At 43.6% G+C, this 14,044-nt stretch overlaps 2 long non-coding RNA genes across 2 annotated transcripts; both read left to right on the forward strand.

Moving 5' to 3' along the window:
• Positions 1-4,413: 4,413 nt before the first annotated feature.
• LOC112845440 (uncharacterized) lies at positions 4,414-9,177 on the forward strand. Its single transcript, XR_003218258.1, has 3 exons — positions 4,414-4,467; positions 6,833-7,009; positions 9,160-9,177. It is a non-coding gene; the product is annotated as an uncharacterized LOC112845440 (long non-coding RNA).
• A 2,536-nt stretch (positions 9,178-11,713) lies between these two features.
• On the forward strand, positions 11,714-13,361 carry LOC112845435 (uncharacterized). Its single transcript, XR_003218252.1, has 2 exons — positions 11,714-11,879; positions 12,551-13,361. It is a non-coding gene; the product is annotated as an uncharacterized LOC112845435 (long non-coding RNA).
• The last annotated feature ends 683 nt before the right edge of the window (positions 13,362-14,044 follow it).

The raw sequence follows: 14,044 nt of genomic DNA on the forward strand, positions 1-14,044 counted from the left end.
TTTACTTTGAAGGGGAGCCGTCTCTGTTTCCTCTTCAGGTTGGATGATGGAAGCAAATGAGTGTGTGATGTTCTTTCAGTGTTGCACTTTGTAGACGCTCCCTGAGCACTGGTCTCACAGCCAGCTGCACATAGAGACCAGTGTTGTTAGTCCAGGTCAGAAGATGACTTGTTGGAATGAAAATGAGCTTGTAGTTTGTCTGCTTTAATCATGTGACTGGAAAAAGGTGTTGGACTTCAAATATGTCCGTTTCTTTCACACTTCACCTTTAAAAGTGAAGCCATGTGGTTCCTGGAAGGAAAAACACGACTTTTTCAAGTCTTTGTCCTGTTTTTATGATAAATGTACGACTTTAATGTGAAACATTCAGAGTTTTTTCTCTTGTTGTGTTTGTTTGAAGCTGCTTCCTGTTGGCTTCAGCTGTTTGGAGTTTCCATTTTCTAAACTTCTACATTCTGAACCTTCTTCAGCTCTGAACAGATGATGAAACACTGAATGATTTCAAGCTCACACTTTGTCTAATAAACTTACATCTTTCATTCTTTATACAGATTGAGGGGCTGTGGTTTGTCAAAGATCAGCTGTGATTATCTGGCAGCAGCACTGAAGTCCAACTCCTCCCATCTGAGAGAGCTGGACCTGAGCTCCAACAACAACCTGCAGGATTCAGGAGTGAAGCATCTGTGTGGTTTCCTGGAGAGTCCAGGATGTCGACTTGAAACTCTGAGGTCAGTCAGCATGTTTTAGTTGTGCTGAGATGAATATGATGTGAAAGTTGTGCTGACACTAAACTGCAGACATCAGGCTGATATTATACTGATCCACACTGAGGATCTTCATGGTAAAGTCTGTTTTCTTCTTCTCTGGTTTAGTCCATTGACTGCAGCAGAACAATGTTCACATTTCAAACAGTGAGACTCAACGTATGGCCCGCGGCCCACACGCGGCCTGCCCACCTTTCCTGATTCAGAGAGAGGGGACCCTGATTAACTGTGTAGTGTTCTTCCTCACAGTTCTAAGTATCAGACACAACAATGAATAATCCACAGCTGACTGTCTTTAGCAGGTCAAAGGTCACGGCACACAGCAGACAGTGGGAAATATTCTAATTCTGATCATTTATCAGCACATATCCATATGTATGAAAACAAAGCTGACACTGTGAGACTTGATCAGAGGTAGGGATGGGTATCGTTTAGGTTTTATCCGATACCAGTACCAAAACGGGTACTTTTCAAACGGTGCCGGTGCTCAAAGCAGTGCTTAAAGAATGGAAAAAAACACAAACTTTGTCCAAAAACCTCTCATGTTTAGCTGTTTTCCACTTTTTCTTTGGTCATTTTAGCCTTTTTGGCCAGGGTGAAGGGAGCATCTGCCATCAAACAAGAAGACAGCCGCATGTAACTACCACGGTGTTTGCTAGTTCACCTTACATGCATTAATGTAATAACGTGGTTAGCCTACTCAACGTAAATTACACACGAACAACATTAAGCTACTCACGCAGTGAAGAACAGCTGCTGCTGCCATCATCATCCGTCATCATTTCTGCTACACAGGCAGGGCTAGGGGCCAGGACTCTACTCTTCGGGTTCTTGGGGCATGTTGCAAACTCCGGGTCCGATAACAGGCACCACACCCGCAGTAGATGTGCTCGGTGTGAGGTCTTGCAGCAAGCTATCAAATACGGTGCATTTCTCGGCTTTTAAAAAACCGCTATGCGTCGCCAGGTGTTTCATCAGATTCAAGGTGTTACCTCCTTTGCACAGTATCACAGTATCACCTTAAAGCACTTGTTGCAGGCTGCTGAGTTTGCATCTTTTGCTGTGAAGTACAGCCAGACTTTTGATCGCTTCGCCTTGGGCATTTTTAATCTGTAGCTCTGCTCTAAAAGAACGTACGAACCTGGGCCCGCCTGCTATCCTTGGAAAGGTAAAATGATTGGCTAGAATCCAAAGTGTATGACCTCTCAGGAAAAAAAAGCACTGAAATGTGCGCTGCTTTTCGGTCTGGTTACTACCGTTTATGTCAGAACTGGTGCCATAATGGCACCGGATACCGGTACCCATCCCTACTGAGTGCCAGAGGACACTTAACCTTTGTTTCCATATGCTGGGAACTTCCTGTTGTTCCAAGGAGGACTGGAAAATGTGTGAAAATCTCCCAGTCAGTTCCTCACAGCACACTTCAATCATTTCCCTCCCACAGCATCAGGACCAGGCCTTTTTCTCTCTTTGGTCCCACTAAGAGATTTCCACACAAACACCTCATCAGTGGACTCTCAGAGCTACCAGCCCTTTGCTACAATCACAAAGCTCTTCATTGAAATCAATGATATCAAAGCTGGAATCCAATGAGTCCAAGTCTTCTGCTGATTCAGCATCACATTCATCTTTGCTCCTTCGTCTGCATCCCCACCATGGACTTCATTCCTTTCCAAGCCAGCCTTGAGTGTCCTTTATTCAGCTCATCCTCTGCTTTACTTTTACACCTGATTTTAGCTGCTTTATCTCTCTTTCAACAAGTTTCTGTGCCTCAGTCTTTTTCTTCTCTCCCTCATAACAAGACAGCTTCTTCTGCCTGAGAACATGTTGGAGTGATTTACAAATAGACTATGTGCACGTTAGCATATGCTACTTCCGGTGCGGAAACTCCTGTGTGAAGCTTTGTTTCCGGTGTCCTATTCGCGCCTTGTTTACGGTCCAAAGCAAGTTAAGCAAATGAATGAATCAAGCGGCGATTTACATTTCTATAGATGTCTTGGGCATTTACCTAATATATCTGTAAATGATGTTCATTGACTTGTCGATATTTTTCCTCCGCGCCTCAGAGCAAAAGAGAAAAGGGATTCAAATGTTACATTTCTCAGCTGTCCCTCGTTTATCGCGGGTGTTATGTTCTAAAAATAACCAGCGATAGGTGAAATCAAGTAGCCAATTTTATTTTTGACGGTGTAAAACGTTTCGTGGACATCGTGGACATCCAGTACTGCACTTCAGAGTCACACTGCTAGCATCGATGCAGCGATTCTGTACTGTACAGGAGAGACGGCACGGAGGAGATCGTCTGCAGCGATCAGGACGCAGGACACAATGTGACGTAAAAAAAGCATGCAAACTTGTACTAAAAAATCTGTCAAACAGCGAGGTGAAAGGTGAACCGCGTTATAGCGAGGGACCTCTGTAATTTTGAAGGTAAGTCACAACATACCCTTCGTAAATACTAATGTATAGAAACCCTCACCAGCAATCGTTCATTTTTGTGTGGCTTTTTTTCACGGTTTGTTAACATGCTGTGTAGGTGTGGACATAACGGGAAACATCTGTGACTGTTGTTCACCTGTAGTTTGAATGCTGAACATGTGCCTGTTTAAATCATAAGACCAGTCACTATACAGAGATGTGCTTCTGAATGTGGACGATGTGTCTTCTGCTGCAGTGATGCAGTTCTGCTTGTGTTGAGTGATGTAAACAACTGATCGATCTTTAAACGTCAAAATTGATCATTAGATTTTTTTATGACACAACAGTGGTGAGTGTTCCCACCTTCTGCTCTTTGTAACTTAACGCCATCTTTCAGTTTTCGAGTTTTGGACATGATTTTGGAGAATATCTTCGCAGTACCGATTGACCGCAAAGTAAAGCTACCGGAAATGTACAACCCCACATCCGGTCTCAAACCAGGAAGTTAGCATTTTCTCGTGCACAGGGTCTATCCAGGGCTGCTTATTGGGGAAAATACTTCCTGTTTTCAAAGTAATCCCCATTTTTCCCTGAAAGAAATGTAAGTCGAAATCGATGATCTAAGTGAGAACATGAGCCTTTAAAAAGTCCCAGTGGGTGCAGTCAAAGCAGTCCCTCTGTCCCAGTATAGAGTCTTTGGTCCAGACTGGAACAACTGTGTGCCCAGTTTGAGCTCTCTTCAGTGCTGTGACCTGACAGACCCAGAGGGGCCATCACATCACATGTAGAAGCTCCCCTAATGGAGCCACAACACATGTCCAATACTTAGTCTGTCTTGTTGGACCAACTGGAAGAAATGATTCAAGGACTTAGTCACAGAACAGAGATTCAAATCTCCAAAATCCAACTGGCTGCATCAGGACATATAGTCTGAAACTCTGCACAGTTTCCTGTTTGAAGCTGCTTCCTGTTGGCTTCAGCTGTTTGGAGTTTCCATTTTCTAAACTTCTACATTCTGAACCTTCTTCAGCTCTGAACAGATGATGAAACACTGAATGATTTCAAGCTCACACTTTGTCTAATAAACTTACATCTTTCATTCTTTATACAGATTGTGGGACTGTGGTTTGTCAGAGATCAGCTGTGATTATCTGGCAGCAGCACTGAACTCCAACCCCTCCCATCTGAGACAGCTGGACCTGTACAACAACAACCTGCAGGATTCAGGAGTGAAGCATCTGTGTGGTTTCCTGGGGAATCCAGGATGTGGACTTGAAACTCTGGGGTCAGTCAGCATGTTTTAGTTGTGCTGAGATGAATATGATGTGAAAGTTGTGCTGACACTAAACTGCAGACATCAGGCTGATATTATACTGATCCACACTGAGGATCTTCATGGTAAAGTCTGTTTTCTTCTTCTCTGGTTTAGTCCATTGACTGCAGCAGAACAATGTTCACATTTCAAACCTTCAAAGAAGAAGAAAAATCCTCCACTGGATAATTCACTGTGAAACTCTCCAACTCTTCATTCCACCTTAAAGTCTGTGTGACACTGAAATCCAAAGCAAAATGTGCGTTTGCTTTACAGACAGCAGTCCAACACAAACATACACACATCATCCAAAACACAGTCCAACATCCAAATCTCCTCCACTGCCAGCATGAATGATGGGAAAGAGAAGGAGGAAGACTCTGACATTCAGGGTTAGAATGAGTTTCATGAAGCAGACTGTGAAGATCAAAGCTGCATTAGAAGCTTACATGAATGAATGAGTGGACAGAAGTGGACACAGATCATCTGAAGCACTTCAAAGGCTTTAAATCAGCACATTTCTCTTTATTCTTTATCAACTCTGTTAGTTTCTCTCAGTTTTCTGTGGAATGAAGCTAACAGCAGGCTAATAAGATGCTGACCAATAGGTTTCTATTAAAGGTTGTAATTTGTATCTGAAAAAGTGCTTTGGCTCAGCAGGGATCAGCTTACAGGTAGAATACAGCTGCTGGATGGGATTAGCATGTCATAGCTATCTACCAAACTGCTAACTGGGGGATTTCAGGCCATCTATGGATCATTTTTGCTAACTGTTTATTCAGCTTACGCTCACAGGGCTGCAGCCTGTGCCCTAGCTGTCATAGGGCAAGAGGCGTGGTCCACCTGCACAGGTGAGCAGTCCATCACAGGGCCAACAGAGAGAGACAGAGAAGCACTCTCTCACATCCACACCTACAGCCGATTTAGAAGCACCAATGAAGCTAAGCAGCATTTCATTGGACTGTGGGAGAACATCCAACCTCCACAGAAAGGCCAACAAGCTTCAACCTACAACCTTCTTGCTTTAAGGCACTAGTGCCAACCACTTTTCCCCATTTCAGCCCAAATCCTGCATCTTCCTGTTTCTGACTCCAGGCCAGCTCCACTAACACTTTCTCATCAGACACTGCCACCTAGTGGAGGAAGTCTTAGTTCCATTTGAAGCTTCAGATTACAGTTAGTTCCTTTACAAAGAGGTGGAGGTGGTGGGGCCACAGCACCATCATCACTGAGTGCCATAGGACACTTAACCTTTGTTTCCATATGCTGGGAACTTCCTGTTGTTCCAAGGAAGACTGGAAAATGTGTGAAAATCTCCCAGTCAGTTCCTCACAGCACACTTCAATCATTTCCCTCCCACAGCATCAGGACCAGGGCTTTTTCTCTCTTTGGTCCCACTAAGAGATTTCCACACAAACACCTCATCAGTGGGACTCTCAGAGCTACCAGCCCTTTGCTACAATCACAAAGCTCTTCATTGAAATCAATGATATCAAAGCTGGAATCAAATGAGTCCAAGTCTTCTGCTGATTCAGCATCACATCCATCTTTGCTCCTTGTTCTGCATCCCCACCATGGACTTCATTCCTTTCCAAGCCAGCCTTGAGTGTCCTTTATTCAGCTCATCCTCTGCTTTACTTTTACACCTGATTTTAGCTGCTTTATCTCTCTTTCAACAAGTTTCTGTGCCTCAATCTTTTTCTTCTCTCCCTCATAACAAGACAGCTTCTTCTGCCTGAGAACATGTTGGAGTGATTTACTAATCCAGGGCTGCTTATTGGGGAAAATACTTCCTGTTTCCAAAGTAATCCCCATTTTTCCCAGAAAGAAATGTAAGTAGAAATCGATGATCTAAGTGAGAACATGAGCCTTTAAAAAGTCCCAGTGGGTTCAGTCAAAGCAGTCCCTCAGTCCCAGTATAGAGTCTTTGGTCCAGACTGGAACAACTGTGTGCCCAGTTTGAGCTCTCTTCAGTCCTGTGACCTGACAGACCCAGAGGGGCCATCACATCACATTTAGAAGCTCCCCTAATGGAGCCACAACACATGTCCAATACTTAGTCTGTCTTGTTGGACCAACTGGAAGAAATGATTCAAGGACTTAGTCACAGAACAGAGATTCAAATCTCCAAAATCCAACTGGCTGCATCAGGACATATAGTCTGAAACTCTGCACAGTTTCCTGTTTGAAGCTGCTTCCTGTTGGCTTCAGCTGTTTGGAGTTTCCATTTTCTAAACTTCTACATTCTGAACCTTCTTCAGCTCTGAACAGATGATGAAACACTGAATGATTTCAAGCACTTTGTCTAATAAACTTACATCTTTCATTCTTTATACAGATTGAGGTTGTGTGATTTGTCAGAGATCAGCTGTTATTATCTGGCAGCAATGCTGAGGTCCATCCCCTCCCATCTGAGAGAGCTGGACCTGAGCTACAACTACAAGCTGCAGGATTCAGGAGTGATGTGTCTGTGTGGTATCCTGGAGGTTCCAGGATGTGGACTTGAAACTCTGAGGTCAGTCAGCATGTTTTAGTTGTGCTGAGATGAATATGATGTGAAAGTTGTGCTGACACTAAACTGCAGACATCAGGCTGATATTATACTGATCCACACTGAGGATCTTCATGGTAAAGTCTGTTTTCTTCTTCTCTGGTTTAGTCCATTGACTGCAGCAGAACAATGTTCACATTTCAAACAGTGAGACTCAACGTATGGCCCGCGGCCCACACGCGGCCTGCCCACCTTTCCTGATTCAGAGAGAGGGGACCCTGATTAACTGTGTAGTGTTCTTCCTCACAGTTCTAAGTATCTGACACAACAATGAATAATCCACAGCTGACTGTCTTTAGCAGGTCAAAGGTCACGGCACACAGCAGACAGTGGGAAATATTCTAATTCTGATCATTTATCAGCACATATCCATATGTATAAAAACAAAGCTGACACTGTGAGACTTGATCAGAGGTGTGATCATCACAGCAGAGGCCTTTGTGTCAAAGTCACTGAGGATCAAACAGAAACACATGAAGCAGATTTTCCTCTTCTGGCTTTTTATAGCAGATAACCTTCAAAATATTCTGCAGTCGATCAAAAACTGAAGCAAACCATGAATCAACATGTGAACATGAGCTGATGCTGCTGAAGTGAAGCAAAGTTACAGAGGTTTGATTACAGACACAGCTGAGAGTTTGTAATCTGTCATCATTTTAAAAGCTTTCAATTTCTTCAGTATTGAACAGCAGAAATGAGGCTTTGTTTTCGGAGGCCGACAGCAGTGAACACAACAGCAGACTGGTGCGTAATAAGCAGTGAATAATGCAGAAAACAGATTTTGAAGGTAAACTGTTCTTGAAGTACACTGAGAGAGAGAGAGCTGTGCAGGAAGTAAAGGTCAAAGTCAGAGAGAATTCATGAGGATGTTCATCAAACGTAAAGCGTAGTTTGGATCTTCTTTGCTGCTGGTTCACTCAGTTTTGGTTGGAGACAGATGAAACCTGCAGCTTCAGGATCTGTGAGCTGTCCACTTTCAGCCCCGACGGCGTGTCCGTGTACGTGCCGTCGAGTGAACGATCCACGCTCTGTGTTTCCATCTTTGTGTGTTTAGCTGCTCTCATTTACTGTTTTATCTGTTTGCTTGTTGTTGAAATACTTTTGCGAGCTTTAACCTGAGATTCTGGCAAAATACATTTATATTAAAAATCCATTCAGGATTGAATGAATCAACATCGCTTTATTCAAATTAAAACCATTAAATAGGAAAATCCATTTTTTTACAGCCGCCTCTAATGCTGGGTAATGTCAGCTGGTCCATGTGCAGCTGGCTGTGAGGCTCAGGGAGCGTCTACAAAGTGCAACACTGAAAGAACATCATCCATAAATATTGAGGAATAACTGGACTCTCATACAGCGAGACTCAAATGCCTTTAAACATCAGCTTATCCTGCTGATCCAAGTCCAACACTGAGTTTGTAAAAACATGTTTGTCAATCATTTTGTTTGGTTTCTGAGGAAAATGATTCAATAACTTGCTGCTAATACACAACATTTCATCATATTTCCTCATAACCCTCTTTTGTCTGACCATTTGATCCCATTTGAATTTGCAATAAAGGATCCACAGAGTTTGGTGACAATAATGACAGTAGATGTTTGTGTGAAAGTGCTGGAAGCAAATGAGTGTGTGATGTTCTTTCAGTGTTGCACTTGTAGACGCTCCCTGAGCACTGGTCTCACAGCCAGCTGCACATAGAGACCAGTGTTGTTAGTCCAGGTCAGAAGATGACTTGTTGGAATGAAAATGAGCTTGTAGTTTGTCTGCTTTAATCATGTGACTGGAAAAAGGTGTTGGACTTCAAATATGTCCATTTCTTTCACACTTCACCTTTAAAAGTGAAGCCTTGTGGTTCCTGGAAGGAAAAACACGACTTTTTCAAGTCTTTGTCCTGTTTTTATGAGAAATGTACGACTTTAATGTGAAACATTCAGTTTTTTCTCTTGTTGTGTTTGTTTGAAGCTGCTTCCTGTTGGCTTCAGCTGTTTGGAGTTTCCATTTTCTAAACTTCTACATTCTGAACCTTCTTCAGCTCTGAACAGATGATGAAACACTGAATGATTTCAAGCTCACACTTTGTCTAATAAACTTCCATCTTTCATTCTTTATACAGATTGGAGTTCTGTGGTTTGTCAGAGATCAGCTGTGATTATCTGGCAGCAGCACTGAAGTCCAACCCCTCCCATCTGAGACAGCTGGACCTGAGTAACAACAACAAGCTGCAGGATTCAGGAGTGAAGCATCTGTGTGGTTTCCTGGAGAGTCCAGGATGTGGACTTGAAACTCTGAGGTCAGTCAGCATGTTTTAGTTGTGCTGAGATGAATATGATGTGAAAGTTGTGCTGACACTAAACTGCAGACATCAGGCTGATATTATACTGATCCACACTGAGGATCTTCATGGTAAAGTCTGTTTTCTTCTTCTCTGGTTTAGTCCATTGACTGCAGCAGAACAATGTTCACATTTCAAACCTTCAAAGAAGAAGAAAAATCCTCCACTGGATAATTCACTGTGAAACTCTCCAACTCTTCATTCCACCTTAAAGTCTGTCTGACACTGAAATCCAAAGCAAAATGTGCGTTTGCTTTACAGACAGCAGTCCAACACAAACATACACACATCATCCAAAACACAGTCCAACATCCAAATCTCCTCCACTGCCAGCATGAATGATGGGAAAGAGAAGGAGGAAGACTCTGACATTCAGGGTTAGAATGAGTTTCATGAAGCAGACTGTGAAGATCAAAGCTGCATTAGAAGCTTACATGAATGAATGAGTGGACAGAAGTGGACACAGATCATCTGAAGCACTTCAAAGGCTTTAAATCAGCACATTTCTCTTTATTCTTTATCAACTCTGTTAGTTTCTCTCAGTTTTCTGTGGAATGAAGCTAACAGCAGGCTAATAAGATGCTGACCAATAGGTTTCTATTAAAGGTTGTAATTTGTATCTGAAAAAGTGCTTTGGCTCAGCAGGGATCAGCTTACAGTTAGAATACAGCTGCTGGATGGGATTAGCATGTCATAGCTATCTACCAAACTGCTAACTGGGGGATTTCAGGCCATCTATGGATCATTTTTGCTAACTGTTTATTCAGCTTAGGCTCACAGGGCTGCAGCCTGTGCCCTAGCTGTCATAGGGCAAGAGGCGTGGTCCACCTGCACAGGTGAGCAGTCCATCACAGGGCCAACAGAGAGAGACAGAGAAGCACTCTCTCACATCCACACCTACAGCCAATTTAGAAGCACCAATGAACCTAAGCAGCATTTCATTGGACTGTGGGAGAACATCCAACCTCCACAGAAAGGCCAACAAGCTTCAACCTACAACCTTCTTGCTTTAAGGCACTAGTGCCAACCACTTTTCCCCATTTCAGCCCAAATCCTGCATCTTCCTGTTTCTGACTCCAGGCCAGCTCCACTAACACTTTCTCATCAGACACTGCCACCTAGTGGAGGAAGTCTTAGTTCCATTTGAAGCTTCAGATTACAGTTAGTTCCTTTACAAAGAGGTGGAGGTGGTGGGGCCACAGCACCATCATCACTGAGTGCCATAGGACACTTAACCTTTGTTTCCATATGCTGGGAACTTCCTGTTGTTCCAAGGAAGACTGGAAAATGTGTGAAAACCTCCCAGTCAGTTCCTCACAGCACACTTCAATCATTTCCCTCCCACAGCATCAGGACCAGGGCTTTTTCTCTCTTTGGTCCCACTAAGAGATTTCCACACAAACACCTCATCAGTGGGACTCTCAGAGCTACCAGCCCTTTGCTACAATCACAAAGCTCTTCATTGAAATCAATGATATCAAAGCTGGAATCAAATGAGTCCAAGTCTTCTGCTGATTCAGCATCACATTCATCTTTGCTCCTTCTTCTGCATCCCCACCATGGACTTCATTCCTTTCCAAGCCAGCCTTGAGTGTCCTTTATTCAGCTCATCCTCTGCTTTACTTTTACACCTGATTTTAGCTGCTTTATCTCTCTTTCAACAAGTTTCTGTGCCTCAATCTTTTTCTTCTCTCCCTCATAACAAGACAGCTTCTTCTGCCTGAGAACATGTTGGAGTGATTTACTAATCCAGGGCTGCTTATTGGGGAAAATACTTCTTGTTTTCAAAGTAATCCCCATTTTTCCCAGAAAGAAATGTAAGTAGAAATCGATGATCTAAGTGAGAACATGAGCCTTTAAAAAGTCCCAGTGGGTGCAGTCAAAGTAGTCCCTCAGTCCCAGTATAGAGTCTTTGGTCCAGACTGGAACAACTGTGTGCCCAGTTTGAGCTCTCTTCAGTCCTGTGACCTGACAGACCCAAAGGGGCCATCACATCACGTGTAGAAGCTCCCCTAATGGAGCCACAACACATGTCCAATACTTAGTCTGTCTTGTTGGACCAACTGGAAGAAATGATTCAAGGACTTAGTCACAGAACAGAGATTCAAATCTCCAAACTCCAACTGGCTGCATCAGGACATATAGTCTGAAACTCTGCACAGTTTCCTGTTTGAAGCTGCTTCCTGTTGGCTTCAGCTGTTTGGAGTTTCCATTTTCTAAACTTCTACATTCTGAACCTTCTTCAGCTCTGAACAGATGATGAAACACTGAATGATTTCAAGCTCACACTTTGTCTAATAAACTTACATCTTTCATTCTTTATACAGATTGATGTACTGTGGTTTGTCAGAGATCAGCTGTGATTATCTGGCAGCAGCACTGAAGTCCAACCCCTCCCATCTGAGAGAGCTGGAGCTGAGAGGAAACAGCCTGAAGGATTCAGGAGTGAAGCATCTGTCTGATCTTCAGCAGAGTCCAGACTACAGACTGGAGACTCTGGGGTCAGTAGAGTGATGGAGTGAGTGGGTGGTGCTGTCAGCAGTATTGTACTAAACACAGTCAGTATGAAACAAAGATCCAGTGTTTCCTGTAAAGCTGCAGCTTCTCAGTGAAGCTGTGAGAGGAGAATGGTGACAGGCTTCAGGATTGGACACAAACACTTCCTGTTTCTGACCTTTATGGTCACCATAGTAATGGCTGACACGCTCTGATCAAACGCTGTCAACAGCCAATCAGCTCTCTGAACAAAGCAGCACGCAGACCAATGACTGCATTCATTTCCAAGTTTAAAGCAGTGAAGAACACAGTCTGTAGGTGAGGAAGAATTTAGTGAGAGCAGATGTTTGGATGGAATTCCTCCAGTTAACAGCTGGAACCATCTGGATTGTTGGGCTTGTTGTTGGGGTTCCTACAGAGCTCAGAGTGGACACACCAAGGTTCTTCTAATGAATGAAAGTCCAAACTCAAACTAGGAGGGAAAAACATCTTCATCAACTTCAATAAAAATCCAAAGATTAGAAAAAGTGAAGCAACAATGAGTCCTAGTACAGTCCCAGCACTGAAGTCCCTGCTGCTCTTTATACTGGATGTGCTGCATCACTGACTGACAGCTGATGAAGAGTCTCTGGAAACACTCGTTTATCTCCTCTGCTCTTCCTTCTTCTCTCTGCAGGTGGAGGCGATGATGGTAAACAGGACGGTGTGTGTGCTGAGAGAGGAGCAGCTGTGTCCTGATGATCCAGAGAGGTTGAAGCAGCAGCAGCTTGTGTGTAGAGACGCTCTGACTGGGCCATGTTACTGGGAGGTGGAGAGGAGAGCTTCATCCAGCAGTGACTGACAGAGGAATGAAGTGCAGATGACTGTCAGTGCTGCAGAGTGAACTGCTCTGAGAACAGCTCCACTGTCAGACACAATGTAGAGTCCAGCATCATCCCTGTGTGTCCCTCTGGATCTGACAGAGGATCATCAGTGTATCTGGACTGCTCTGCTGCTGCTCTGTCCTTCTACAGTCTCTGCACAGTCTCTGTCTGACTCTGGCTTCAGACCCTCCTGGATCAAACTCACCTGGAAAGACTTTCAAACATCACTCAATAGATTTGAATACAGAATAGATTTGATATATACTGTAGATGTACTGTAGAGTTGCAGTTTGTCACTTGTAAATACAGTCTGTGAGCAGCTATGAGCTGAAAGATCTTTCTAGAAACACCAAATGTTTTCACTCTTCTGTTGCTTTTTCATATATTTCCACAACATTAATATTGATCCCACCTGTCTCACCTGTTTCATGCTTTTATACATAATAACAGGACACGTGTGATCTGAGCGCTGCTGTGGTTGCTGTGCTGCACGTCTTCATTTAGATAACAGAGACATCTAGTGGTTCAGAGGGAGAACTGCAGGAGGTGGAGCTGTGTTTTAGCATGGAAAACTTTTTATCTTTTAGGCGCAGATACAAATATGACAAGTATCAGTGTAAGATACAAAAGGTCACATCAGTCAGCAGAGGGAACAGTGATCACACAGCAATGTAAGAATAGAAACATAACAGTGAATCTGGACATGTGTACAGATGGAAGCAAACAAACAGGATGTAACGCTACATTAAAGCCACAAATGGGAAGAAAACAAAGCCAAAGGAAAATATATTTGATCTCAGGAATCCAAATCAGATGCTTTAGAGCAGGGGTCGGCAACCCTGGGCACGCGTGTCACAGCTGCCACGTGAAGGGTTAACTGATGGCACGACCATAGCTGGACTGGCCATCGGGCATAGCGATGGTGATTTTTAGTTTTTATTGGCCGATGATGTTTTTTGTAACGGCATGAACGATGGAAGGTGGTGGATTGGCCGGATGCTGGTCGATGTGTAAAAATAAGTCAGTTGTTTGGTGGTGGCTATGGCGGAGCTTCCACAGAGGCAGCAGGTGGATGAGGGAAAGGGGAGGCAGGAGGAGGAGAGATCCGAGGCGGTGTTCCAGATTAACTGGCGCTTAGATTAACTGGATTTGGTTGAACAGATGTGTGGCAGTCTTGCGTTTCAGGAGCTGTTACCGACAAACCAGCAAAAAAATGCCAGATGTGTCATCTGTGACACTTGTGAGGTTATCTCAAACACACTCCGTCAGTCTTGTTGCTGTTGAACAACAAAATGTTTAAAAATGTC

Source organism: Oreochromis niloticus, unplaced genomic scaffold, assembly GCF_001858045.2.
Source record: "Oreochromis niloticus isolate F11D_XX unplaced genomic scaffold, O_niloticus_UMD_NMBU tig00007365_pilon, whole genome shotgun sequence".
NCBI classification, from domain to species: Eukaryota; Metazoa; Chordata; class Actinopteri; order Cichliformes; family Cichlidae; genus Oreochromis; species Oreochromis niloticus.